Source organism: Schistocerca cancellata, chromosome 9 (assembly GCF_023864275.1).
Source record: "Schistocerca cancellata isolate TAMUIC-IGC-003103 chromosome 9, iqSchCanc2.1, whole genome shotgun sequence".
NCBI classification, from domain to species: Eukaryota; Metazoa; Arthropoda; class Insecta; order Orthoptera; family Acrididae; genus Schistocerca; species Schistocerca cancellata.
The window spans coordinates 142410214-142429001 of NC_064634.1; the positions used below are offsets into that span (position 1 = coordinate 142410214).

General features: G+C 42.9%; 1 protein-coding gene across 2 annotated transcripts in view; it reads right to left on the reverse strand.

The window, feature by feature from the left end:
• The window catches only part of LOC126100456 (cytochrome P450 302a1, mitochondrial), a 230022-nt gene that overhangs the window by 121148 nt on the left and 90086 nt on the right, over window positions 1-18788 (reverse strand). The window lies entirely within an intron of this gene.

Below are 18788 nucleotides of genomic sequence, written 5' to 3' on the forward strand. Positions count from 1 at the left end.
TGACTGATACAGGGATTATTGATCACAAGGTCGTTGTAGCTAGGCTCAATACCGTTTCTTCCAAATCCACCAGAAACAAACGCAAAATAATCTTATTTAAAAAAGCGGATAAAGTGTCACTAGAAGCCTTCCAAAGAGACAATCTCCATTCCTTCCGAACTGACTATGCAAATGTAGACGAGATGTGGCTCAAATTCAAAGATATAGTAGCAATAGCAATTGAGAGATTTATACCTCATAAATTGGTAAGAGATGGAACTGATCCCCCGTGGTACACAAAACAGGTCCGAACTCTGTTGCACAGGCGACGGAAAAAGCATGCGAAGTTCACCTGGGTGACAATCTGAGCAGTTCTCTTAGGTTGTTCGCGAATGATGCTGTAATTTACCGTCTAGTAAGGTCATCCGAAGACCAGTATCAGTTGCAAAGCGATTTAGAAAAGATTGCTGTATGGTGTGGCAGGTGGCAGTTGACGCTAAATAACGAAAAGTGTGAGGTGATCCACATGAGTTCCAAAAGAAATCCGTTGGAATTCGATTACTCGATAAATAGTACAATTCTCAAGGCTGTCAATTCAACTAAGTACCTGGGTGTTAAAATTACGAACAACTTCAGTTGGAAGGACCACATAGATAATATTGTGGGGAAGGCGAGCCAAAGGTTGCGTTTCATTGGCAGGACACTTAAGAAGATGCAGCAAGTCCACTAAAGAGACAGCTTACACTACACTCGTTCGTCCTCTGTTAGAATATTGCTGCACGGTGTGGGATCCTTACCAGGTGGGATTGACGGAGGACATCGAAAGGGTGCAAAAAAGGGCAGCTCGTTTTGTATTATCACGTAGTAGGGGAGAGAGTGTGGCAGACATGATACGCGAATTGGGATGGAAGTCATTACAGCAAAGACGTTTTTCGTCGCGGTGAGATCTATTTACGAAATTTCAGTCACCAACTTTCTCTTCCGAATGCGAAAATATTTTGTTAAGCCCAACCTACATGATCATCAAAATAAAATAAGAGAAATCAGAGCTCGAACAGAAAGGTTTAGGTGTTCGTTTTTCCCGCGCGCTGTTCGGGAGTGGAATGGTAGAGAGATAGTATGATTGTGGTTCGACGAACCCTCTGCCAAGCACTTAAATGTGAATTGCAGAGTAGTCATGTAGATGCAGATGTAGTGTAGCAACGGTTCATGGATGAAGTGCTTAAAGAATTACCGTTTGTTTTTTGCTACATGGACGACATTCTCGTATTTTCGGATACAGCAGAACAGCATATAGCACACCTGCGGCAGCTTTTCACCAGCCTACATGAATATGGCCTAATATTGAACGCAGGAAAGCGTGTCTTGGGAAGACGCGAATTTAAATACCTGAGATATCTGATCTCCCGGCACGATTACCAGAGCGGGTCGAAGCAGTACGACAGCTGCCTCTTCTTAGACATGCCGAACTATTATCGACGGCACCTGTCTCACCTAGCTGCCGCCTAGCTGGTCGAGCGGTTCTAGGCGCTTCAGTCCGGAACCGTGCGACTGCTACGGTCGCAGGTTCGAATCGTGCCTCGGGCGTGGATGTGTGTGATGTCCTTAGGTTAGTTAGGTTTGCTTAGTTCTAAGTCTAGGGGACTGATGACCTCCGATGTTAAATCCCATAGTGCTCAGAGCCATTTGAACCAATCACCTAGCTGTCGTCCAAGACCGACTCACAGCGTTACTCACCGGCAAGAACACTGCAGGCAATGGTAAGGCACCGTGGATTCCGGTACCGAAACAGGACTTCAAGAAACATCTAGCACAGTCAACGGTGCTGGGGTACCCGAGATTGAACATCCCCTTGGCAGTAATGATAGAGGCAAGCCAAACAGCAATGGGAGCAGCACTGCAACAAAATGTCGACGGCAAATGGCAGCCACTAGCCTTTTTTTCTAAGAGCCTGACTGGACAACAGTAAAGATGGAGTGCAATTGACCGCGAGTTGCTTGCTCTTTATTTAGCAATGAAACATTTCCGCTCATCCGTCGAAGGGAGACATTTCGCAGTTTTTACTGGCCGTTGGAACCCACTTTTCAGAGCGACACTGATCTATCTCACCTGGCCACATCAGGGTATTCATCCCCTTAGCTGAGTGGTTAGCGCATCTGACTGTCGTGGTTCAATTCCTGGCCGGTTAGGAGATTTTCGCCGCTCAGGGACTAGGTCTTGTGTTGTCCCTCGTATTCTTTTCATCATCATCGACACGCAAGTCACCCAATGTGGGGCCAACTGAAAAGACTTGTAACACGGTGGCCGAAGGCTAGCCCAGGAGAAGACTGCCGCCCATCGGTTCATTTTTCAGTGCAGGCAGATCCAGTACATTACACATTTCTCAAGTGCGTTGGACAGATATATCAATGAAACAACGGGAGGATCCCGCAGTTGCAAAACAACTCAAATCACTTAAGAAAGGCAAGTCTTCCGATCCAGATGGTATACCAATCAGGTTCGGTTCCTTTCAGAGTTTGCAGACACAATAGTGCCTTTCTTAGCAATCATATACAACCGCTCACTTGACGAAAGGTCTGTTCCTAAAGACTGGAAAGTAGCACACAGGTCACACCAATATTCATGAAAGGAAATAGGAGTAGCCCATTGAATTACAAACCCATATAAAAAAAATGTTCAAATGTGTGTGTGAAATCTTATGGTTCATCAGTCCCTAAACTTATACACTACTTAGACCTAAATTATCCTAAGAACAAAGACACACACCCATACCCGAGGGTGGACTCGAACCTCCGCCGGGATCAGCGGCTCAATCCAAAACCCATATCACCGACCTCAATTTGCACTAGGATTTTGGAGCATATACTGCACTCGAAGATTATGAATCACCTTGAAGAAAATGACTTATTGATACATAACCAACACGGATTCAGAAAATATCGATCTTGTGCAACGCAGCTAGCTCTTTATTCCCATGAAGTAATGAGTGCTGTCGACAAGGGATCTCAGATCGATTCCATATTCCCAGATTTCCAGAAGGCTTTTGATACCGTTCCTCACAAGTGACTATTAATCAAATTGCGTGCATATGGAGTATCGTCTCAGTTGTGTGACTGGATTCGTGATTTCCTCTCAGAGAGGTCACAGTTCGTAGTGATAGACGGTAAATCATCGAGTAGAACAGAAGTGATATCTGGCGTGCAGCAAGGTAGTCTCATAGGCCCTCTGCTGTTCCTGATTTACATAAGTGACCTAGGTAATAATCTGAGCAGCCCCCTTAGATTTTTTGCAGACGACGCTGTAATTTACCGTCTAGTAAAATCATCAGACGATCAATTCCAGTTACAAAATGATCTAGAGAGAATTTCTGTATGGTACGGAAAGTGGCAATTGGCACTAAACAAAGAAAAGTGCGAGGTCATCCACATAGGTACTAAAAGAAACCCGATAAATTTTGGGTATACGATAAATCGCACAAATCTAAGGGCTGTCAATTCTACTGAATATCTAGGAATTACAATTACGAGCAACTTAAATTGGAAAGACCACAAAGATAATATTGTGGGGAAAGCGAAACAGACTACGCTTTGTAGGCACAACACTGAAAAGATGCGACAAACCCATTAAAGAGACAGCCTACATTACACTTGTCCCCCCTCTGCTGGAATATTGCTGGGCGGTGTGGGATCCTTACCAGGTGGGATTGACGGAGGACATCGAAAAAGTGCAAAGAAGGGCAGCTCGCTTCGTGTTATCGCGCAACAGGGGTGAAAGTGTCACTGATACTTTACACGAGTTGGGGTGGCAGTCACTGAAACAAAGGCGGTTTTCTTTGCGGCGAGATTTATTTGCGAAATTTCAATCACCAACTTTCTCTTCCGAATGCGGAAATATTTTGTTGACTCCCACCTACGTAGGGAGAAATCATCATCGTAATAAAATAAATCAGAGCTCAAATGGAAAGATTTAGGTGTTCCTTTTTCCCAAGCGCCATTCGAGAGTGGAATGGTAAAGAAGTAATATGAAAATGGTTCGATGAACCCTCTGCCAGGCACTTAAGTGTGAATTGCAAAGTAAACATGTATATGTCTCATACACGAGAAGCGAACAGCGTTGCAAACAATGGCTCTGAGCACTATGGGACTTAACATCTATGGTCATCAGTCCCCTAGAACTTAGAACTACTTAAACCTAACTAACCTAAGGACAGCGCACAACACCCAGCCATCACGAGGCAGAGAAAATCCCTGACCCCGCCGGGAATCGAACCCGGGAACCCGGGCGTGGGAAGCGAGAACAAACAGCGTTGCAGCTCATGTGTGTACCACTCCAGGATGTGCCGGATGATATTTGGTGTGACGTAGCAGGAGGGAAGCAGCGACCCTACATACCTGAATAATACCGTACAGAAGTTTTCGACACGCTGGATAGCTTAGAACATCCAGGAGTCCGAGCAACAGCTAAGTTAGTCTCCGCCGAAGTCGTGTGGCCGCGAGTACAGAAAGACTGTCCCACATGGGAACGTACATGCCTGACTTGCCAGCTTAATAAGATCGTCAGGCATGTTTTAGAACCTTGCACAGTTACCAACACCGTCTGACAGATTGTCGCACGTACACTCCGACATCGTAGAGCCACTACTATACTCTGCCTGACGTCGTTATTTACCATTGTCGATCCTTTCGCCAGGTGGGCAGAGGCTGTCGCGGTACAGAATATATCCACTGAATCAGTCGCGAATGCGTTGCTGCACGCTTAGTTCTCCAGGTTTGGTGTACGGCGAGACATAATTACAGATAGCAGGAGACAATTTGAAAGCCAGATCTTCAATGAACTTTGCCCCCTCTGCAGCTGCAACAACCTCCTCACCACAAGCTACCATCCAGTGAGCAACAGAATGGTAGAGCGATTCCACCGCGCACTCATAACGGCCCTGATGTGCTGTCGGGAGAAGCGTTGCCACTGGTTCTACTTGAGTCCAAACGGCAGAGAAGGACATCCAGGGTTCACCAGCACTAATGGTATAAGGCGAACATTGATGGTTCCAGGAGAATTCATATTCCAACCACAATACAGCCGGTCCTTCCGGAGCTTGGCACCCAGTTTGAACAGCATTTTCTGCATGAGTTTAAATTTGCATTTCCATCAAAATGTTCATGAATGTTTTTTAGGTACTTTGTGTATGATTTTTAGGGCGTTTTCAATATTTTCTGCCATTACGTTTTTGGCTTTTTTTTAATACAAGTAAAACGTGGATGCTTTCGCAGTTTCGTGTATGCTCTTTAAATCTAATTCCGAAATTACTGATTGTTTGAATAATCAAACATCATCATTGACTTGGCACGAAACAGAAATTCTCTCGTAAACATAAAGCTTCGCTGGACCCGAAACTGTCAAAAATGATTTTACCGGGGTCAAGCAAATAAAAGTACTTACAAATAAGCAAATAAAAATACGAGTAAATATAAACAGTGTGATCATAACATAACAAAAAGACAACCCGACATTTCCGCTGCAAGACGCAATATGGACCACGTCATACCAGCTAAGACGTTAGCATAACGTGTCAAACGTAGACATATTCCAACATCTACATCTACGTGATTACTCTGCTATTCACAATAAAGTGCCTGGCAGAGGGTTCAATGTACCACCTTCAAGCTGTCTCTCTACCGTTCCACTCTCAAACGGCACGCGGGAAAGACGAGCACTTAAATTTTTCTGTGTGAGCCCTGATTTCTCTTATTTTATCGTGCTAATCATTTCTCCCTACGTAGGTGGATGCCAACAGAATGTTTTCGCAGTCGGAGGAGAAAACTGGTGATTGAAATTTGATGAGAAGATCCCGTCGCAACAAAAGACGCCTTTGTTTTAATGATTGCCACTCCAATTCACGTATCATATCTGTGAGACTATCTCCCATATTTCGAGATAATACAAAACGAACTGTCCTTCTTTGTACTTTATCGATGTCGTCCGTCAGTTCCACCTGATGGGGATCCCACACCGCACAGCAGTACTCCAGAATAGGGCGGAGAAGCGTGCTGTAAACAGTCTCTTTAGTAGACCTGTTGCATCTTCTAAGTGTTCTGCCAGTGAATCGCAATCTTTGGTTTGCTCTACCCACAATATTATCTATATCATCGTTCCAATATAGGTTGTTTGTAATTGTAATCCCTAAGTATTTAGTTGAATTTACAGCCTTCAGATTTGTGTGACTTATTGCGTAATCGAAATTTAGCTGGCGTAAGAACAACATATGCCTAATATACCACCTTCACAAATATGCTTGCCGGCCGCTGTGGCCGAGCGGTTCTAGGCGCTTCAGTCCGGAACCGCGCTGCTGCTATGGTCGCAGGTTCGAATTCTGCCTCAGGCATGGATGTATCTGATGTCCTTAGGTTAGCTAGGTTTAAGTATTTCTAGTCTACGGGACTGATGACCTCAGATGTTAAGTCCCATAGTGCTTAGAGCCATTTGAACTATTTTTGAACAGATATGCTTGACAATGTCAGAAGACCGAAATGGGCTCGTTGTGTAAGTAGTATCAATACGAGTAAATAAATAAATAGTGCATCAGAAGCATGTAACAATAAATAAAAATATATCGTGCTTCGACATAAAGAGGCCCACTAGGAAAAAAACCTTCTGCATTAACTCTCAAAATTGGCAACATGATTGTGATGATATTAAACCAAAAACTCATGTAACAAGTTACATTCGATAAAAGGCCATTCTATTAAGATATGCAAAACACAACATACAATCTTTAAAAATATATTTATCAAAAATTGTTAACCACTAACATCGTCAACTTGTCCTGGTCCTGCACAATGTTTTAATCCGCCAGGAAGTTTCAGCGGTGGAATTAGTTTCATTGCCAAGCGTGTTGTCCAAAGTGTCGCACGAGAAGAACGCCGCGTCACGCTCGGCCTGGGATTCGAGATCAGCGGCTGAGGACGGTTGCTTGACCAGAGCTGTATCCCGTTAGTTCCGCTCCGCTGAGGCATGGCGTACCGGCGCAGATATATTTCGAGAACCTCGAGAAGCTGCCTTCTCCAGCAAGTGGCCATTTTTGTTTAGTGGCGTTTCAACAGCCTCTCCTCTCTCCACTCACATACAGGCACACACACATTTCCAGTCATTTTTGAGCGACTATAATATTCGACTCTACGACTGATTCTATCTATAACTAGGCGCTGATCCAAGAGGACGGTCATCGGGGTCACGATTCTCTTCAGGCGACCATTTCTGTTCTTTTATGTTACCGATTTCCAAACTTTTTAGTCAACTTTTGGAGAATAATGTTGCATGAATATTAACCTCCCCAGTCCTGAACTTAGATTTGTAGCGTTGCTCTTGGGGGGCGAAAAGAAAAAGAATTGTTATTTTATAAGAAAAAGAATTGTTATTATTTTTGTTTTGTCCGCCCCGGTAGCTGAGTGGTCAGCGTGACAGACTGTCAATCCTAAGGGCCCGGGTTCGATTCCCGGCTGGGTCGGAGATTTTCTCCGCTCAGGGACTGGGTGTTGTGTTGTCCTAATCATCATCATTTCATCCCCATCGACGCGCAGGTCGCCGAAGTGGCGTCAAATCGAAAGACCTGCACCAGGCGAACGGTCTACCCGTCGGGAGTCCCTAGCCACACGAATTTTCCATTTCCATATCTTTTTTTGAAAAATATCGAAAAGTGAATATTTTGGTGGACCACTTGGCAACAGAATCAAGGATTGATTACACTATTATAATAACATACGTTGAGCATTAAATACCTGAATAAGAGCAGCAGATTGATTTATTTGAGATCGTTCGGAATAAACATTATCATTTCTGTGAATTTTTATAGTCGCGATGTAGTCATACCCGGAACAACATTAAGTGACCAGAAGATTTATAGACTTTAAAAGAAATGCAACACTAACAATTAAAAAAAAAGAGTTGGTTCAGAAATAATAGGAAAACGATTATGTTCCTTCTGCCTCGTGCTGCGTTTGGCCCATCAGCGTGATCGTAATTTCTGGTGATGAAGTAACACAGAATAATTATCATTCAAATAAATGAGGAGATGGAAATCATCAAGGTTAATTTACTAAAATAAGCACACTTATCTTTAACATACGTTTTTTTAATGCTATGTACCTTTTCATATTAAATTACAATAGATGACCATTGTGGTTAAATATTTTATACATAACAGTCAAAATGTCCTCTTGATGCTGTCCATTCGTAATCAGTTACAAGAAACTACATGTTTTCCGATTGTAAAAATAGCAATTAGCATATTCACTCAATATTTTCACATAAAATATGAAATACCGATGCGGAACGCAGTAAGTCCGCGTCCGTCTTTCATGGATTACAAACGGTAAAAGGTGAGGCGTCCAATACCTCATTTGTCTTGAAACAACAGAATTCTTTTTTATATCATTAATCGATGCATGTACATAGAGATTTACAGGCACCGCACAAGAACGGCAAAGATAAAGAATAATAGATTCCGTCGCTGCTACGCGATGGTTCATTTCTTTTACTTTACAATTGTTCGATAACTTTAGGCCATTAGGCGTGTACTATTGAGCGTATATTAATGTTTATGAGGCGAAAATTACTAATATTACAAATTTTACAATGAAAGATTTGTATTGGTGGTCAGTCTATTTCTCTGAGATAAATTAAGATTAAAATACTAAATGTAAAAACTGCAGGTGATTCAAAAACATTTTAGAACATGTTAAAATTGAATGCTACTTTTGTTAAAAACGACAAATGTGTGCAATATTCAATACTACTTTTGTTGAAAACGACAAATATGTGCAATATTCAGAAAACTCAACATTAAACACCTAAAAACTATGGAAGAAGGTCCCTGGAATGTGAAAATACAGGTCTTTGTCGAATGTACCCCCGGTGCATCATCAAAGAAACAATCACAGCATGTTCTAAACATCCTACATCTACATTTACATCTAAATCTACATCCATACTCCGCAAGCCACCTGACGGTGTGTAGCAGAGGGTACTTTGAGTACCTCTATCGGTTCTCCCTTCTATTCCAGTATCGTATTGTTCGTGGAAAGAAGGATTGTCGGTATGCCTCTGTATGGGCTCTAATCTCTCTGATTTTATCCTCATGTCTCTACGCGAGATATACGTAAGAGGGAGCAATATACTGCTTGACTCCTCGGTGAAGGTATGTTCTCGAAACTTCAACACAAGCCCTACCGAGCTACTGAGCGTCTCTCCTGCAGAGTCTTCTACTGGAGTTTACCTATCATAGCCGTAACGCTTTCGCGATTAATAAATGATCCTGTAACGAAGCGCGCTGCTCTCCGTTGGAAATTCTCTCTCTCTTCTATCAACCCTATCTGGTATGGATTCCACACTGGTGAGCAGTATTCAAGCAGTGGGCGAACAAGTGTATTGTAACCTATTTCCTTTGTTTTCGGATTGCATTTCCTTAGAATTCTTCCAATGAATCTCATTCTGGCATCTGCTTTACCGACGATCAATTTTATATGATCATTCCATTTTAAATCACTCCTAATGCCTACTCCCAGATAATTTATACAGTTAACTGCTTCGAGTTGCGATCTGCTATATTGTAGTTAAATGATAAAGGATATTTCTTTCTATGCACATTACACTTGTCTACATTGAGATTCAATTGCCATTCCCTGCACCATGTGTCAATTCGTTGCAGATCCTCCTGCATTTCAGAACAATTTTCCATTGTTACAACCTCTCGATATACTACAGCATCATCCGCAAAATGCCTTAGTGAACTTCCGATGTTCTCCACAAGGTCATATATGTATATCGTGAGTAGCAACGGTCCTACGACACTCCCCTGCGGCACACCTGAAATCACTCTTACTTCGGAAGACTTCTCTCCATTAAGAATGACATGCTGCGTTCTGTTATCTAGGAACTCTTCAATCCAATCACACAATTGGTCTGATAGTCCATATGCTCCTACTTTGTTCATTAACTGGGGAACTGTATCTCTAGTCCAAAATTACTAAAACAAACCGGGATTGCCTTTATTTCTCGAATACACGTTGAAACTGTGATAAGCAGCTTCCTTTAAGACGATGTTGCCACTTACTGAGAAAATGGAGGAACGAAGCCATATGATGTGCTGACAGCATACGGAGTAAAGTACACGCCACTATCACTATGTTTACATGCGACACATCTTCCAAATGACGAAAACCGAATTTTGGAAACCGTTATTCGCTGTTGTGTTTACATGTTAACGCCTGAAGCGCATTTCCAGACCAGTAAAATATGGCGTCTGGAAACCAACTGTTCCAGTTTCCAATTTAGTCAGCACAATCGCTATCTTCTTTTCTTTCTTTTCTTTTGCTACTGCCTTTTATCGCGCGGTGTCGACAGGGTTAAGTACGGAATTGGCATGGTTAATTTTTAGGCGTGGCCGGATGCCCTTCCTGCCACCACCCCATACCCCCTGGGATGGTATTAGTGTACCCCAGCTGTCTGTGTCCCGTGTAAATCGTGAAATAGCGTGAACGTGTTACAAATGTCTGCGAGTCGTGTAACTGAGGTGGGACGTGGGGACCAGCCCGGTATTCACCTAGGAGGATGTGGAAAACCGCCTAAAAACCACATCCAGGCTGGCTGGCACACCGACCGCCGTCGTTAATCCCCCGGGCGGTATGGGGTGGTGGCAGGAAGGGCATCCGGCCACGCCTAAAAATTAACCATGCCAATTTCGTACTTAACCCTGTCGACACCGCGCAATAAAAGGCAGTAGCAAAAGAAAAGAAAGAAAAGAAGATAGCGATTGTGCTGACTAAATTGGAAACTGGAACAGTTGGTTTCCAGACGCCATATTTTACTGGTCTGGAAATGCGCTTCAGGCGTTAAATATTAGAAGTAAACAATTCATGCTCAATGTAATATTTCTACTTCTTCTTACTATGTAAAACGTAACTCCTTCCACGTTAGCCGAAACTTTTTAAAACAAGTTGTAACCTGATAGCCGATGCATTTTTATTGACTTGTCAAACACGAGTAGAAACGACCTAAACAGTCTGCGTGTGCCCCAATTGTATGTCCGTAGTCTGCAGACTTTTTAGTCATAGTAGTAAGTAAAATACTGACTAGGACTGGGAATAATAGGCAGGAGTGGGGGGGGGGGGGAGACAGTCAACGTTAATGTAAGCCTGAGTAAAAGGGCAAAGAAAGTGTCGCCCCACTCTGCGTTGTTGCCTAATTTATTCACAGATGGCGGATCTAACATGGCAGCCATAGATGTGCAGGGTGTATACGATCCGGGACAACAGGGAGATCCGGGAAAAAGCCGGGAATTTTTTCATCCGGGAGAAATCCGGGAAAAACCCGGGAGTTTTTTAGAATTCCGAGAAGTTTTCATTGTTTTTGTTTTCAGTGAAATATCTGTAATTTTGACTGGCAAGGACCGATACTCTAACAAAGGATATTATTATATACCGCTATTTCAGAATAATACTGCAACAATAAAACATGAACGAGAGAAATAACGAAAATAAAACTTAAATTGCAAAGGAAATCCGCCATATACAGCAACAAAACACAGTGCTCATACAAGCGTCTGCCAACAGCAAAATGTGTCAAAGGCTTTAGGAAGATTATGCAATGTTCCGTAACAACACATTGCCTCCGATGAACGTGACGTCACAACTGTTTACATTAGATTCGTTTTAGGAGTTACGAGTGGGATCAGGCGCATGCGCAGTTGAGTAGTACCTTCTCCCGCTTCTGGCTACAGAAATGTGGCTGTTGGCTGTGTAATAAGCAGTCGCAGCAAGCAGCTAGATGCTAGCGGGTGTCCGCCGCTCGTGGTCTCGCGGTAGCGTTCTCGCTTCCCGAGCACGGGGTCCCGGGTTCGATTCCCGGCGGGGTCAGGGATTTTCCCCTGCCTCGAGATGACTGGGTGTTTGTGTTGTCCTCATCATTTCATCATCATCCAGGAAAGTGGCGAAATTGGACTGAGTAAAGGTTGGGAAATTGTACGGGCGCTGATAACCACGCAGTTGAGCGCCCCCACAAACCAAACATCATCACATCATCATCTGCTAGCGGGAAAAATTTTACTGGAGCGCCCAAGCTGCTAGATTCTTGCATGTGCAGCAGGCCCAGTTCTAGGACGGGGTGGGGGGCAAATTCATACTATTGAGGGAAAAAACCTTGTTTCACAAAGCGAGTAGCATCCAGCGCACGTTAGTCTATCGATTATTCATATGACTTTGAAACGCATCCCTGTCAGTTTTTGAACATTTTTGAACACATTCTAAGTTGATTTCTGAATCAATCGTAAGTTGATTTGTGAATGTGTGCATAGTGTACATGATGTCTCTGTCAGGGGAATCCTCGTTGCATGTAGAAACAAAGTTTCCTACAGACAAAAGGGGCTATACGAGCTGAGCAGAGTAAGGCCGAACGGATGAATGACAACCGCTGTCTGATTGTGTGGTTGATTGGGTTTGCGAATGATGAGCGTTGTTATAATTACTAGCTAAATCCATAGATTCAGACTACAGGAGTGGAAATAAACGAATAACAGGTAAGAAAGATTACGTATTACCTTCTCCGTGTAACTAAGAAAATGAAATTTTGACAGAAAATTTTTGGGCAGATCGCTATACTATTAAGGGCCAGTTGTACAGTCCCCGGCTAGCAGCCGCTTTAAATTCTATTCTAGAAGAAGCGCGGAATACGCGTTGTACGAACATGTAGCAACGCCTAACCGGAGAATAATCGCGGGATAACTAAACCGGTGATTCTGGCAGAGTTAGTGAACCTGCGAATAAGCTTTGACATTGGCGGGAACAGTTACAGAACTAGTGCTAACAAGACTGTTTGTTAGAACGAGGAAGGAGAAGAAACGGGGACATCATATAAATTATGGAACAATATGACGATTCCAAGTTTGTATAAAAATTTCGTACTACTACTTTGCGATCTCATACTTGAGAAACTGGAGCGTATGAATGAACTGTGAAACTACTTCCTAACGTAAGGCTTTTTGCTTGTAGTAGGCCTAACAGGCACTTGATATTGGTACTGTGTGTCAAAACAGTCTCGTTTTATTTGGTGTGTATTACAATTGTTGCAGTATTAGAAAGGCCTATTTCGTTTTATCTAACAGAGAGTGACAAAATAGACGTAATCAGATCGGGAAACCACGCCAGTCTTGGGTCCTATTTGCATTAACAGCTTTTTCAGTATTAGACAACATTTCGACTTTTTATGTAGCAAAATATTTCACGAACTTTGATGAGGTAATAGATTCTCAGAAAGGAAAGCACGCCATGTGAAGCTGTAGCAAGATTCAAGAGAAAAAAATTTTAGGAGCTAAGGATTGAAGAAATGTGTATTGTCTTGCTTGTCTCGTGTCTTTACTGGGTTTATGTATCCTGTATTTAATTTTATGTCACACAGGGCAGCAAGTTGTTAGCTGATAGGGAATAAAGAGTGCAAATTTTCTGAAGAGAGACAAGATTTCAGACCGGCCAATTGTAAGCAGGAGAGGCACCACAGGACATTTTAATTTCCTTTGACCTGAATATGGTTTGATGGCTTCTATTACAAAATATACAATTCCACAGAGCGAAGCACACTGACGTACGATAGAAGAATGCTGTGTGAGGAGGCGAGGCACTGCCCTTCGGCATACTTACGACCAAATAACATGTCTTACATTTCCTCGAACACACACGTTTTATTCATTAGACTCATCAGAAAGATGTACGCTACAAAATGAACATATTTTTGAAAATTCGTTTTTTTTTAATTTTTGACATTCTATCTCAAACACTCGAGGGAGTGGCTGGGTATTGCACCGGTTCGGAAATATCGTAGATCCGGGGCTGATACACAGAGCAGTCTGAGTTGTAGTGGGGAGGTGGTATTCTCCACGTGACCCGTGTTTACATTTAGTGATTTTGCTGTTTCCTCTTCGTTTAATGCTCTCACGTCAAACAAAACAGATTTCTGATTTCCACCTTTCTGGCAGTCAAGCATTAATTGCCTTGCAGAACAATGAAGTTATTTTTGTCGGTTTGCTAAAGAAATTTTCTTTTTAATTCCACACACTGTTCGCTGCATTTCAAGTGCACGTTTTCAACTTCTAGCACGTATGGCATTATGCCATAGTAAAGAACCAAACGTGAGATAACACAGTACTGGTACTCCAAGAAAATTTATATCCCGAAAACCACACTGAAAAGCTTAATATCAGGTCGTGGCCTATTTAACTGGGAATACAGACATACATATGTGCACTTTAAATGTGGATATTTTAGTATGGGTCCCAAAATCCTATGCTCTTGGAGTATCCTCTGATGTTTTGTTTCTTCTATGACATAATGTACGATGTTTTAATGTTTTACACGTACGAACATACGGGCTCCCTGCGACATCGTAGCTGCGCAAGCGCGGTGACGCCTGTCATCTGGCGCTCTCTGGCAACTGTGGAAACGAACCTATTTCAAACAGGTCACGGGAAAATACTCCGAATAGTGGTTTGAAACGCGTTACCATCAAAGTACCATTCTGGCAATTACAACGGAGCTATGTGCGATAATTTACGATGAATTTCTTAAATCACAGAGCGTTTGACTCTCATTTAAAAATCAACTCTTTGATGACGACCCATTTAGATGAATTTCGAGCCCAGAAGAACAAACATTTAAGACGTTATTAAAAATTTTATGATCACATTTGTGTGATATATCTTAAATTGTAATACGCGCATAAAAGACCAACATTGTATGTGAAAGCTTAGCTTCTCTTGCAGCGTATTAATCTTACTGACCAATATTATATGTGAAAGCTTTGCGTTTCGTGTAGCAACATTATGTATATTAATTTAAACCATTAACTTTTTCTGTTTGTGCTTTCGCGCTACTTAACAGTGATGTTGCTATTGGCTGACTACATCACGTGTCCTAAGCTCTGAATACCCGCTGTCATCGGCTGCGAGATCACGTGACATGAGCTATGACTGGCTTACAAAAGCGCATCGCAATCTCTGCTTCGGAAAGTAACATGCGGTTTTTGGTGGAATTTGAATCAAAGATCTTTCCAAAACGCGTTTTTTTCCCTGTGTTTAGTTTCATAAAGCACCGGGAAATTCTACTCCCGTGTATAAAACCATAATCATTGAAAGGACTTATACAGTTCCAAGAGAAAATATATTGTCAGTTAACAGGGAACAAGTATGTTTTCACCCGGGAGAAAGTGTATTTTTAACCGGGAAATCCGGGAGAAATCCGGGATTTTTTTTTTCTTGTCCACGTATACACCCTGATGTGGCAATGTCGCACTGACATCATGGTGGGAAGTTCAAATATTGATGGGAAAGTGGGTCAATTAGGCTACCTCCAGTAACATAACCCCATCTCCTCTCCCACCTGCTCTCCCCTCCCCCTTCCCTCCTCCATCTGGAAATTGGCAGAAAAAGGACTCAATCTCTGCTCGCTCCTGGACAGGCCAGATGTAAGTCCTTACTTTGTATGCAATGTTTATTTAAACAATTTGAGTTTTCATAGACTGTGGCGCCACCCAGGATGTTCACCACGAGGTCCGGGGGCCAGCTGACCTAGTTCAAAACACCACCATCACCAGAGAAGAATGTCAGACCTCCCCTCTCCTCTCCCATGACTTAATCCAAGATGACGGTCTGGGGAAAAAATGGAGGGAAATTCGCTCAGTCTGTGTTAGCAGCTGGACTGGGAGGATGGATGTAATTGTTTACTGTGTTCAATGGATGAGATGTCTGTGCTGAAGGAGGAGGAGTTTAATGAGTATATTAATTGTAATCATGCAGCTCAGGACTGTGTCGATAGCCAACTATATGATGTTTGCAAAGCAATGATATTTGGTGAAGACAAAGACGCATTATTAAATAATGAAGGTGCAGCAGGATGGGTCTGAGTTACACTTCGCAACGCGTGCTGATAAATGCTGTAACTCTAGATCAGGCTCGTCCAAAGTGTGTCCCTGGGGCGCTAGCGCCCGCGATCGCCCGCGGCCAGCGCCCCGGGCGAATTCGTGTGTTGTCGCAGTGGCCGAGCCGTGTCGCTCAGCTGGCCGTGCGGACCGCCCGACCGCCCGCCGCGCCTCTCGACCTTATACCATTAAAACACACAACCACGGGTTTGGATATTTTTCTAGCCGTGGAAAACGTGTTACAGCCAATGTATTTAAAATGGGAACGCCTGACCAGTGTAACAACAGATGGAGCCCGTGCGCTGCGAGGGATACACACTGGATTCCTGGGTTACGTCAGGTCAAAAATGGCTGAAGTCGGCTGTTCCTTATTCACTGCAGTCCATTGTCTGATATACCAGGAGGCACTTTGTGCGAAGATTGTCATCATAAAAAATGTTATGGACACAGTTCTTCGAACGGTTCTTCGATCGCATGGACTCACACATCACCAATTGAAAGAATTTCTGGCTGATATCGAAGCGGAATACCCGGAAACCCCCTACCACACCGAAGTAAGATGGCTGAGCATAGGAAAGGTGCTTCATCGGTTTTTCTCCTTGAGGGGTGAAATAAATATCTTTTTGAAATGAAAGGATGTCCAGAAGAATGACTTTGTGATCCTAAGTGGGTGGCGAATTTGGCTTTTTTGAGTGACCTTACTGGTCATTTATATACTTTGAACATTTCACTCCAAGGCGAAAATCACTCTGTTGCTGATTTAGTGCAGACGATTCAAGCATTTAAAAAAAACTTATTTTGTGGGGAAAACAGCTGCGCGAGAAGATGGTTGGTTGGTTGTTTCGGGGAAGGAGACCAGACAGCGAGGTCATCGGTCTCATCGGATTAGGGAAGGACGGGGAAGGAAGTCGGCCGTGCCCTTTGAAAGGAACCATCCCGGCATTGCGCGAGAAGAATTGTGGACACTTTCCTGCACTAGACAGTGTTAAATAAGTGTGGATTTTTCAGATTATGTTGAAATCATTTGCGAATTGCAAGAACAGTCTGAAAACAGATTTCTGGAGATAAGTGAGCTTCAACCGGCCTTATATATATGTTCGCCCTTTTCCCTTCGGCCAAGGGATGTCTCACAAGTGCCTCAACTAGAGCTGATTGACCTGCAGTGCGATATCCGCCTGAAGAACCACTTTCTGCCGGCCGCGGTGGTCTAGCGGTTCTAGGCGCTCGGTCCGGAACCGCGCGACTGCTACGGTCGCAGGTTCGAATCCTGCCTCTGGCATGGATATGTGCGATGTCCTTAGGTTAGTTAGTTTTAAGTAGTTCTAAGTTCTAGGGGACTGATGACCACAGATGTTTAGTCCCATAGTGCTCAGAGCCATTTGAACCGCTTTCTTATGTGTAAAACTTTGGATGACTTTTACAGATGTCTTCCACGAGAGAAATATCCTCTTCTGCACAAGCACACGGCCAAATTTCTCTCAATGTTTGCTTTTACGTATATTTGTGGGCGCTTTTTCTCTCTTTTAAAGCTTGCTAAAATTAAGAACCGTTCATTAGTTGGCGAAAAAAAATTGAGTAATTCTTTGAGGTTTAGCAGTCTCACGGAATATTGTACCAAACCTAGACAAAATAGTTTCCTCGAAAAAGAAAAACGTGTAAAATGTTAATTGTTTTCTTTAACAATGTTGACTGTAATAATTAAAGGGCTTTATAACCTTAATTCTATTTTTAATAAGTTTTCAAACTCGGTCAGTTAAAATTATTACGTACAAAACAGCAAACTAAGGATCCGATTTCTAAACTCTGAAAAGGGGTACAAAAGGCTGTAGCACGAAGTATAACAAAAAATATTTACTTGTAACTACTAACAGTAAGAATGAGACACTATATCCCTTACATAAAACAATTTCTAAACTAGAATATTTTGTTTACGTTGGGTCAGACCGCGGGACTGTCCAGCGCAGAGCAGTGCTGTGAGATCTCACTCGTTCCGCACGCAGCTTTCTCTCGCTCCTATGGCGACACTAGCGACACACGGTCGCGGACGGGGCGCTGAACTACACTGCCTTGCGCCCGCGGGGCGCGGGGGCGCCTGCCGGGCGCGCTTCTTGAATGAGCCTGCTCTAGATCATTCGATAAAAGTCCATCCAGTCTTCCGGAGTGCCAAGGTTACTAAATAATAAGGTTGGGCAGTAAGCGCTCTGCTCTGCCATTGGCTGGCCTAGTGACGTCAGCGTGGAAGCAAGCGCTCACAAGCAGACGACACGGCATGCGCGTTTACGTCAAGTTTTTGGCGGAAGCTTTTGTTTATACCAGAAATGAGATGTCTAAACTGCTTTTCTGCTGCTAAAATATTACAGTTAAAACTGATGAGTTATATTCTTTCGCAGCTTATGCCTCACACATCGGTAAAATGTCAGATCACAACCACACTGACACACACTTGAAATTCGAAACCTCTGCTCAAATAAATCAAAAACTATTCATTTAATCGCATTGAAATGAATTTACTTAAGAGCTCGAAGTTGCACACACTTGTTTGTAAGAACAGCATTCCTTCTTTCTAAAGCCGCTATAGTATTCATCAAAGTAACTTTATCTGTGTCTGAAAAAAAAACTGTCATCTGTACATGTGCTCTTATTATGATGTATCTTATTTGGTGACAGCTTTTCCAGAGTTTCCAGAGATTTCTTATGTAGTTCTCGTTTCTTATACCGTTTGCTTCTGTCTTCTGTTGCGGGTGACACATTGACAGTCGCACTACCGCACGGCAAATTGCGCGAAGGAACTGCATCTGGCTTGAGCATTCTTTTTCGGGACAAATTAAGCAATTCAGACTGTAAATCCCTTAAGT